The following is an 8678-nucleotide window of genomic DNA, read 5'->3' on the forward strand; positions in this document are numbered from 1 at the left end:
GCCTCTTTGTCTCCTCCTTTTCAGAGCAGGCTGCTGGCTTGGAAGTGTTCCTCCTCTTAAGGTCCGACTGCTGTATGCTGTACATATGAGAAGAGAGGAGGAGGGCATAATTATGCAAGGTGGAGTGTAGAGGCCCTTCTGGTTGAAATTTGAACAATGTGTGTGGGGGGAGGGTGGGAAAGGTTGGGGTGACCTTTTGCTTTTAATAACAATCTTTTTTGGATAAGCAATATTGCAAAAGGATTTTGATTTCAAACTCAATAAGAAATAATTATTTCTATGCTCAATACCAAGGTTTTACGTCTATACGTTTAATAAACTGGTGCGTGGAATATTGATGTTAATAATGTGTTATGAGCTACACACTTTGATTTACACTATTTGGTTCTTGCATAGCAGGCTCTAGAGGTATTAAAACTCTTGTATCATTCTACTTTTTTCTCCCGGAGAATCATATGGAATAGTGCTCTGGGGATCATGTGTTTGCATGTTGTACAAAGTTATCTTTGACCATAGAGGCCCTTATTCAAAAAATTTAAATTTTCTTACCATTTCGTCTATGTAATATATATTTACCATGTCTGTCTTAATCATAAATAATATCCATATCTTTCATGCAAATAGCTATTCACTCAATAGCAATATTCAACTAGAAATCTTAATGTCCACATAAGTTATCATTAATCAGCAATTTCATATAAAGCCCCAATGGTAATGGTGTAATAATTTATAACACAACAACAAGCTCATAGAAAATTAGTGATACATTATGTGGCTTCAAATTGAAATGCAGGAAATTCCTTCAAATTGAGTGTTATTTTTCATTGAATAAATTTGTAAATAACAAATAATTGTAATGCTTGTCTTTGCATTTCCGGATTCGACAACCGTGTTGGTTGTCTTTTGATGACGACAGTTTTGCTGGCCATCCTGCCTGCGTCTTCAGGACGAAGGTATTTTTTGAAGCTTTCATGTCCAAGACCAAGAAATATCAACATGAATGATGGATATCCATTAAACAGTGTGTGGAAAAGGACTATCCAATCAGAGCGCAGTACTTGACTACCAGACCTAAATAAAGCGGAGAAAAAAGCATAAAAAATACCGTAAAGGCTCGCTTCATAGGAAATACTCTCGGTACGGGCCACCCCACCCTTGTCCACAATAAGGAGACTTAATGAAATGGCCCACACCACCATCCCCCAAAAGCCTTATGTCAAATTTAAGTACAGCAGCGGCAACTCACTCCCTTTGGAAGGGCTTGGGATTCAGCTTGAACCACACTCAATCGCTGCATTTGCCACGGTCAAATGCACCCTCACTCATTGAAATCACTCCCACCCTTCCACTTATTTCCCCTCCCACGTGCGAAGCCATCAGATAGGTCAACGTGAAAGGACCTCCACCGAAACAAACTTATCCCTCCCCCCCCCTCCTTCACTCATTTCACCATTCCAATGCACTCATCGGCCAGGCCATCTATTGTGGATAGGTTTTTCCTCTCATTCTTGTCTCCACCTCTCATCCTAACCCTTCCCCCTCCCTGTCCCAGGTGGGCGTCATAGTCTCCCATTACACTTGCTTGCTCTCCGCCACTTCCCACGCCTCCATCTTCCAGCTTTTCATTCCCTGCATTCCTCCATCTTACCTTTTTGCCTGCATTGCTTTCTTCTGCTCCTGGCAGCCTTACATCTCTGGAGCGGAGCATGAGGTGAGCTCTCTGGAAGCATTCTGTTCGTGGCTGCGGAGGGAGGACAAGGAGTGAATGTTGGAGTAACGGAAGATTTAGTCACTCCAATGGGTCAATGGAATCACTGGATGCTGCTCTGCGTATTCCAGGTGGGCTTTAATGCGTTTCACCAACTCTCGCTGTGGCTCTATATCTTGGTAATCTACAATATTGTTTTCCTCAATTTATGAATACCACATAATATTCCTATTTCAATTTTAAATTTCTTCTAATATATCAACCAGGATTTCATTCTTGGGGATAGCTTAACAGCATGTAAAATTTTGGTTTTCTAGACTACCACGTTGCATCATTCTATCAGGAATATTCATGTAATACGTATATCAAATGTTCGGAACATTTACTTGGCAAGGAAAGATCCAGGTAGATAAGTTGCTCATTCTTATCTCTTTTCATGTACTTAAGTAAAATTCGTAAAAAAAAGTGAAGATAATTACTCGTAGTAGAGTTTTGTATGTCATTTTAAACTGTTGCTACGTAATTAAAAAAAGCCAAAACACAGTAATCAACCCAAAGGTCGGTTTGGAAGGTGATGGCGGAGTTGACCCAGTACTAAGCCCGATGGCGTGTGAAATTCACACATCAGGGTAGGGGGGCCAGTTCCTATCCCTGTGCTGGTTATGGTTTCCTAGGAAGACCTGGTACCCGAAAAATTGTAATTATGACCTGGTAAAAAAATTGTAATTTAAGACAATTGTTAAATAATATCAATTTTTTTAGAATGTTTTTGCAAACTTAGTTGCTAGCCAAATGACATGACTTCAACGAAGGAGATCAGGTTGGTGTGGCAGCAGGTGTTTTGGCTTCCCATGCTGAAGGCCTGGGTTCGAATCACTGTGGTGACATAACTTTTCTAAGATGTCCTGATCCCTACTTGGTGCCATATGCTGTATTGGAGTAGTCCATCAAATCGAGCATTAAATTGTTTGACCCCTTGGCATCTTTCCCTTATGGTAGACTAATGCTGACAATGGTGTCCTCTCCCCACCCTCATTCCCAAATTGATATCCTAGGGTATTTATTCTAGTACAAATTAGAAGATTCATGAAATTCAACCTCCAATATTGGTCATGGAGGTGAACCTACTCTGTGATCCTTGTGTTTGCTTTTCGTAAAATGATCATTGAGGCTTAAAATTAAATATTTCAGATATTTCTATCAGGTCTGGGATGTATCACATCCAGTGTGCCTACCTGTGCAAGCTATGCAGCTTTTTTTACCAGAACTCTCAGCCCAAGTGTAAGTACTGAGTGATAGCTTGCGCCATGGTTTGTACCATTCCGCCATCCTTATATTACTATGTACAAAGTATTTTCACATTATTATGCCATCTTCAGGTATATGTGGGCAAATGTGCCTTCTGCTACAGGAATACAAATATAGATTCAAACACAAAATATAACTGGGAGAAGTGCAATACTTCATTGTACTTGTTTAAGAATTTGGTAGTCATCTTGGGAAAGATTTTGTGGAAATAATTTTAATGAACAATGACTGTGAGTAAATCAAAATTTAATGAAATTTCATGATGTTGCATTTCATAGTAATTGAGAATAGTGTTACAGACAAGCTTGTAGTTGTTTCTAAGATTAAAAAGTTCTAATGGTAAATTACTGTCATATAGGCATAGAACAATTTAGAGAAAAAAATTCAAAACTCTAATCATAACCATCATATCAATCTGCTTTTGAAAAATCTTACTTTTCTTACTTAATTTAGTCTTATTTTTAATCTTGACCAAATTCATTCAACCATCTATCATCCAGTTCTGATGCCATGTACAGAAAAAGTAAAAGTAATAATAGTTCAACCCCACTGATCCACAAATAGGGAGATTTTTTAACCAAATTTTTGTGGTTCTGCAACTTATTATTGAATTTTTTCTTCGTTCCTTGACTTCCGAACCGTTCATGTGGTTGAGAGATACTTTTTTTAAACATGCACTCCCCCATGCTGCCAACCTTCCCATTGTTGTACTTTTCTAAATTTGTACATCCTATTTATAAATGAGATTGATGAACCTCAACTCTTACCCCAAGCCTAGAATGGACTCCACTTTGGAAGAAACTGTTTTTTGATGTCTGCAACATCTCCTATTCATCATCAGCATAACTTAGGTGTAACCATTTGTGTGCTCTCAACTGAAAGAAGCCACCCTCCTATGTGTGCTCAATCACATGAGGTCTGCTGAGGCAGAAGAGGGGACAGGGGAAAGAGCAAGATTCACACTGCAAGATTCACACTGCAAGTAGTGATGTAAGCTATTTTTAAATCTTCATATATTTTATCTTTTCTGTGAAAATTTGGAGATATTTGACTACAAGATCCTTGCAGTGCTTCTGCAAGAAGTAGTGAGAATTATATGTAGGTAGTGGCATGTCTCAAGCCAAAGATGACTATTTGTTCTTAAATAAATTGAAAGCATTTCATTTTATTATTCAAATTTTGATTGAATGAACCTTTCTCAAATGAATCTTGCAAACAAAGAAAAACTTTTCCAAATCAATCTCGTATTTCCCTTTAACTGGTTGGATGCGAGTCATCTAATGTGCTCTGTGAAATGAAGTTTTCTTTGTAACTTGGCATAAATTTAAGTAAGAACACAGGTGTGGTGCCGTCTTTGTCTTTTAATTTATTTAAAAAAGTACACTGAACCTTATGTTGATTGAGGGATTGTGGTTAGGATGTTTTCTCACCAATGAGTTCAAGGATGATTGGGGCACTTGTTCTGAGGAATAAAGGAGCTGGTTAGGGTGAGTTATTTTTAGGAGGAGGTTAAAATAATCAGAGTATATATTAAATTCAATGGCTTTCATGGACCCATAGTGATGATGTGTGTCTGGTTTTCCTTAGTTTTGGCTGTTTGAATTTTCACTTCCATGAGTTGGTGGGCATCCTCTGTTGAAACTCTTAGCTTATTTGAATGATTTCGGTGGCTTCTATGATGTGTTCAAGTTAGAATCAGCTCTCAATGGCCATTAATTTTGCCTCTCCAAATTACATGTTGAGCAAAGGCCACTCCTCACATATTATGCAATCACCAACAAAGAGAATTGCATGTTTTTTCAATGTCTCTATCGTGTTGTTGCAAGTGACAGTTGAGTTCTGTATGAATGGGCAATGTACGACTAGCTGCATTAACCTTTCACCTTGCAAATACCTCTTGGGATGTTTTTAACTATGAAATTCTTTGTATTAATTGCAAAACTGCTTTCATACCAGACAGACCAAAGCAATGGAAAATCCAGGACTACCAATTCATCATTTCTCAGTCATTGACTAACCATCCGTTACTTCAATAAGCACCTTAAACCCCTCTGTTACATATTTTCTTACCTCTGTATCAGCTCCAGCCCCCTCTCTCCACATCTTTCTTTCAAATCTTTGCTTTTTTTCTCTGTACTTGCCTATTTTTCATTACTTTGTTTTTCTCAGTCATATTGCCTAAGAAAGTAAGTTCATCTGCTGCAGAATCTCACTGAAAGGTAATCTATGATGAACAAGATGTTTTGTCTTTCAAGTGATGTTTCCTGGGGCTCACATGTCGGCATTGAAAGTGATGATTAATTAGAGCTTACTTCTTTTGAAATTTCACTGTTATTAACAAACTCCACTCTTACTGACATTTATGCTGACTTGCCTGGAGTGAAAATTATTATACTTTATCTGGTTTGAGAGAATTATTCAATATTACTTACCCAAAGGGATCATTGAGTTACAAATCAGTTATCTCTATAGACCTTAATACTCAGGTTCTCATGGACCCATGGATTGTGACCCCAAATGGAGCTTTGAAGGGTTTTAAATGGGATTGCCAGCTGCAATACATTAAAAATGATAATGGTTTTCAAGCAATTTATATTTCAATCAACATCTCGGTTTGAGTAATATCATAATGTAAAATATTCGATGCAACCCATGAAGACAATCCCAATTGCAAACTTTCTGTCACTTCTAAAGGGAAAAGAGTTCTTTGTTACTCCCAACAATACTCTCCTTGGACTCATTGCCACCACAAAAGGTGTTCTCAAATGTTTTAGCGCTGAAGTGTCGTTTTATTTGAATAGCTTAGGGACTGAGGGGCATGACGTAAGGTATTTTGGAATAAGGCAGAAGGAAAGGTGGAAGACTTGTTGCGGGACTTTGGAGGGATCAAATGGGATGCAGTTGGCAGGGAACCTTCTCTATCAGTGGTTATTTTTCTCCATTCCTTCCATTTCTCCCTTCTATTGCATTTCCTGTCTTCTCTAAGCCCTTCATCACCACAACCCATCGAGAGAACATTGGTGATAGACAGTGGTGCTATTTGGTGTCACATCAATTGGATTACTGCAAGGAATATGATCATGATATATTTTCATAATGACTCGTTGACAGAGAAAAGTTTTGACTTTAGATTTCTAATATCCTTGTTGGGAATCATGAAGATAATTTCTCTGGACAACCTTGTTCCCCTGAATACTTGAAAATTTCCACTAGGTAGGCCATTGAATAAAAATTTCAATGGAAAAAATAAAGGGTTGACCTACATAGGCAAGGAGGTATTTGTAGTAATTAAAAAAAATGATTTACGATCAGAGTTAAACTTCAACAAGTTGTAGCTTTGTAATAGTGACGTCATGATTATGACTCGTCCTACACTGCTTCTGAATCCTGATTGTTGCAGAATTTGTAACTTTGGTAAAAGCAATCAATTGTAGCGGTTGCTTGTGGGAAGTATTTGTGGCAATGGTGGTGAATTTTTGAAGGAAGTGGGTCTTGCTATTGATTAAATAAATCCAAATATATATGATGATTGTTTATGACTTGATACCCACTGTTTAAAGTGCATCAATTGAATTTCTTTTCATCTTTGTTTAGGACATGCATTTCATGAAATTTCATAAGTTATAATTAGAATTACTTCACTGGAATGAACTCGTAAACATTCAACAAATATAAAACACTACTTACCCAAGAGCTATGTAAAAAGTGGAAATTTTGCGTGAAAATTCAGGGGCCGACTAAAACATAAGATTAACCAAGATTCAGGCGTATATAACGAGACCCTTCCCATTGTTCAATGACAAGAGCTTCAGCCAAGGGATGTCACAGATTATTTCATGTGAACCTTTGGTTGCTTCCTCATGTGATACCTCCAGAAGGATATAAATGTCATTGAAATGGTAGATTTTTGCTACTTGATGAATGGCAAATATGGTAACTGTGGCAATGCTAAGTTTTGTCTGTTAATCTTAGCGCCATGTCCAACCCAATTGGTCCCAAGTACGAACAAGGAGAGATTCTCAAATGTATATTCGAAAATGATAAAAGACAATAAATTGACATGAAGATGGTTGGACCTGTTGGGGATTGAAAACTGTTTCTTTCCTGTCCGACTCAATAATTTCTACTTTCTGTGTGAGAATCTGCCTCATTGATCTGAAATAAAAAAACAATGCAAATTCTACTTGAAGGCTGGTTTGATAAGAGAGATCTCCTTAAATTGATGTATATTATTTGTACCATGTGTGAAATTCACAATACAGGATAATAAGAAAGGGTAAGCTCCATTCTCTGGATTCCCAGGGAGATCTGGTTAACTGACAAAGCGCACATGTAATCAATCAGTCTCTGGCGGACCATGAAGAACTTTGAATGAAATTCTGTTTTCAAATATGCACATTTGTTATGCTAAATTTTGTTTTTAATCATCATAAAAGGTATTGTTTGCAGAAACTGAGTTAGTGTCAGCTTATAAACTAATTGCTTCCAACATTTGTGATGTGTCAAAAACTTCACCACGATATGATGGTAAAGGAAGAAATCGAATGAACATATCAATTGGAGATATGGTAGTCTGGGAGTAAAGCTGGACTGCTGACTGGAGGGCCTAGTTTTGATTTGAAGTCATGCCTTTAAGGCACCCTCAGCTCCACCCAAGCTGTTTTGTAGGGTACCAGATCTGCCTGGGAAACCATAACCTGCACAGGGAAAGGCACCCCCCTACCCTGATGTGTGAATTCGACCCTATCCAGATTATGTAGTATTGAGTGAACTCTACCATCACTAACCAAACAGACCTTTGGGTTGATTACTTTGATTTTTTGTGGTTTATATCACAGTGATGCCTAGCATCCAAGTATTTAGTGGTTTTTCATGGTATGGCTTGATTATTCTTTTGTTTTTATAATTAATAGATATATCCCTATTTAATGTAATCCAATCTTTCACATGAAACATGTAAATAAAGACTTTTCATATCTGTGTAGTAATGAAATGTTTTAAAAAATATTTAACAGGCAGCCATTCATTTTTTAACTGCCCAAAACCAGCTGCAATTGATAGACCAAATGAACAGAAAGGTAGGTGCCTGTGATTGAAAATATGAATTTCAGCTGATTAAATTGAAGTGATTTAATGTGTAAAGTTATTGAAGCTGGAAAAACAGTAAAGAAACACCAATGAGTTAATTGCAATAAGGTAACCATAGTGAAGAATCTGTTCTTGAGGGGTCCTTCGAAATGGTCCTTTAAGACCCATGAAACCCAAAGAGCCTTAATCACTCACCCAGATGTAGATGACTTACTTTCATTTGATCTTCATTCAAAATGTTTCTTCCAATTAACAGTTTCCAGGTATAAAGTTAAATGTTCTCCAATCTTTCCAAAGGCTTTTTCTCTACTCTTTTTTCCACTTTAGTTTCTCAAGGTCCAAATTCTTAATCTTCAAACTGGATAATTGAATCTGAATGGAGAGGTATGAAATATGACGAGCATTGATTGCATTTTGAAGTAATCTAGCATTATCCACTCCTATTTCAAGTCACATTTTTTTTTTTGGCCAACAGGTTCAAAAAAAAAAATTCCCATTAAATTAAAATCCTTCCATTAGTATAAGATATTATCTAGTTCTGTAATTGGTAGGTAAATCTGGTCCAAAACTCTTT

General features: G+C 37.2%; 1 long non-coding RNA gene across 1 annotated transcript; it reads right to left on the minus strand.

Moving 5' to 3' along the window:
- Positions 1 to 60: 60 nt before the first annotated feature.
- LOC139692262 (uncharacterized) lies at positions 61 to 8352 on the minus strand. The gene is made up of 3 exons (XR_011701721.1): positions 8319 to 8352; positions 1649 to 1741; positions 61 to 77 (listed from the first exon to the last, which is right to left on the minus strand). It is a non-coding gene; the product is annotated as an uncharacterized lncRNA (long non-coding RNA).
- Positions 8353 to 8678: the final 326 nt, after the last annotated feature.

The sequence above is a fragment of the Hetaerina americana genome, unplaced genomic scaffold (assembly GCF_022747635.1).
Source record: "Hetaerina americana unplaced genomic scaffold, ioHetAmer1.1.p SCAF_4, whole genome shotgun sequence".
Classification (NCBI taxonomy): domain Eukaryota; kingdom Metazoa; phylum Arthropoda; class Insecta; order Odonata; family Calopterygidae; genus Hetaerina; species Hetaerina americana.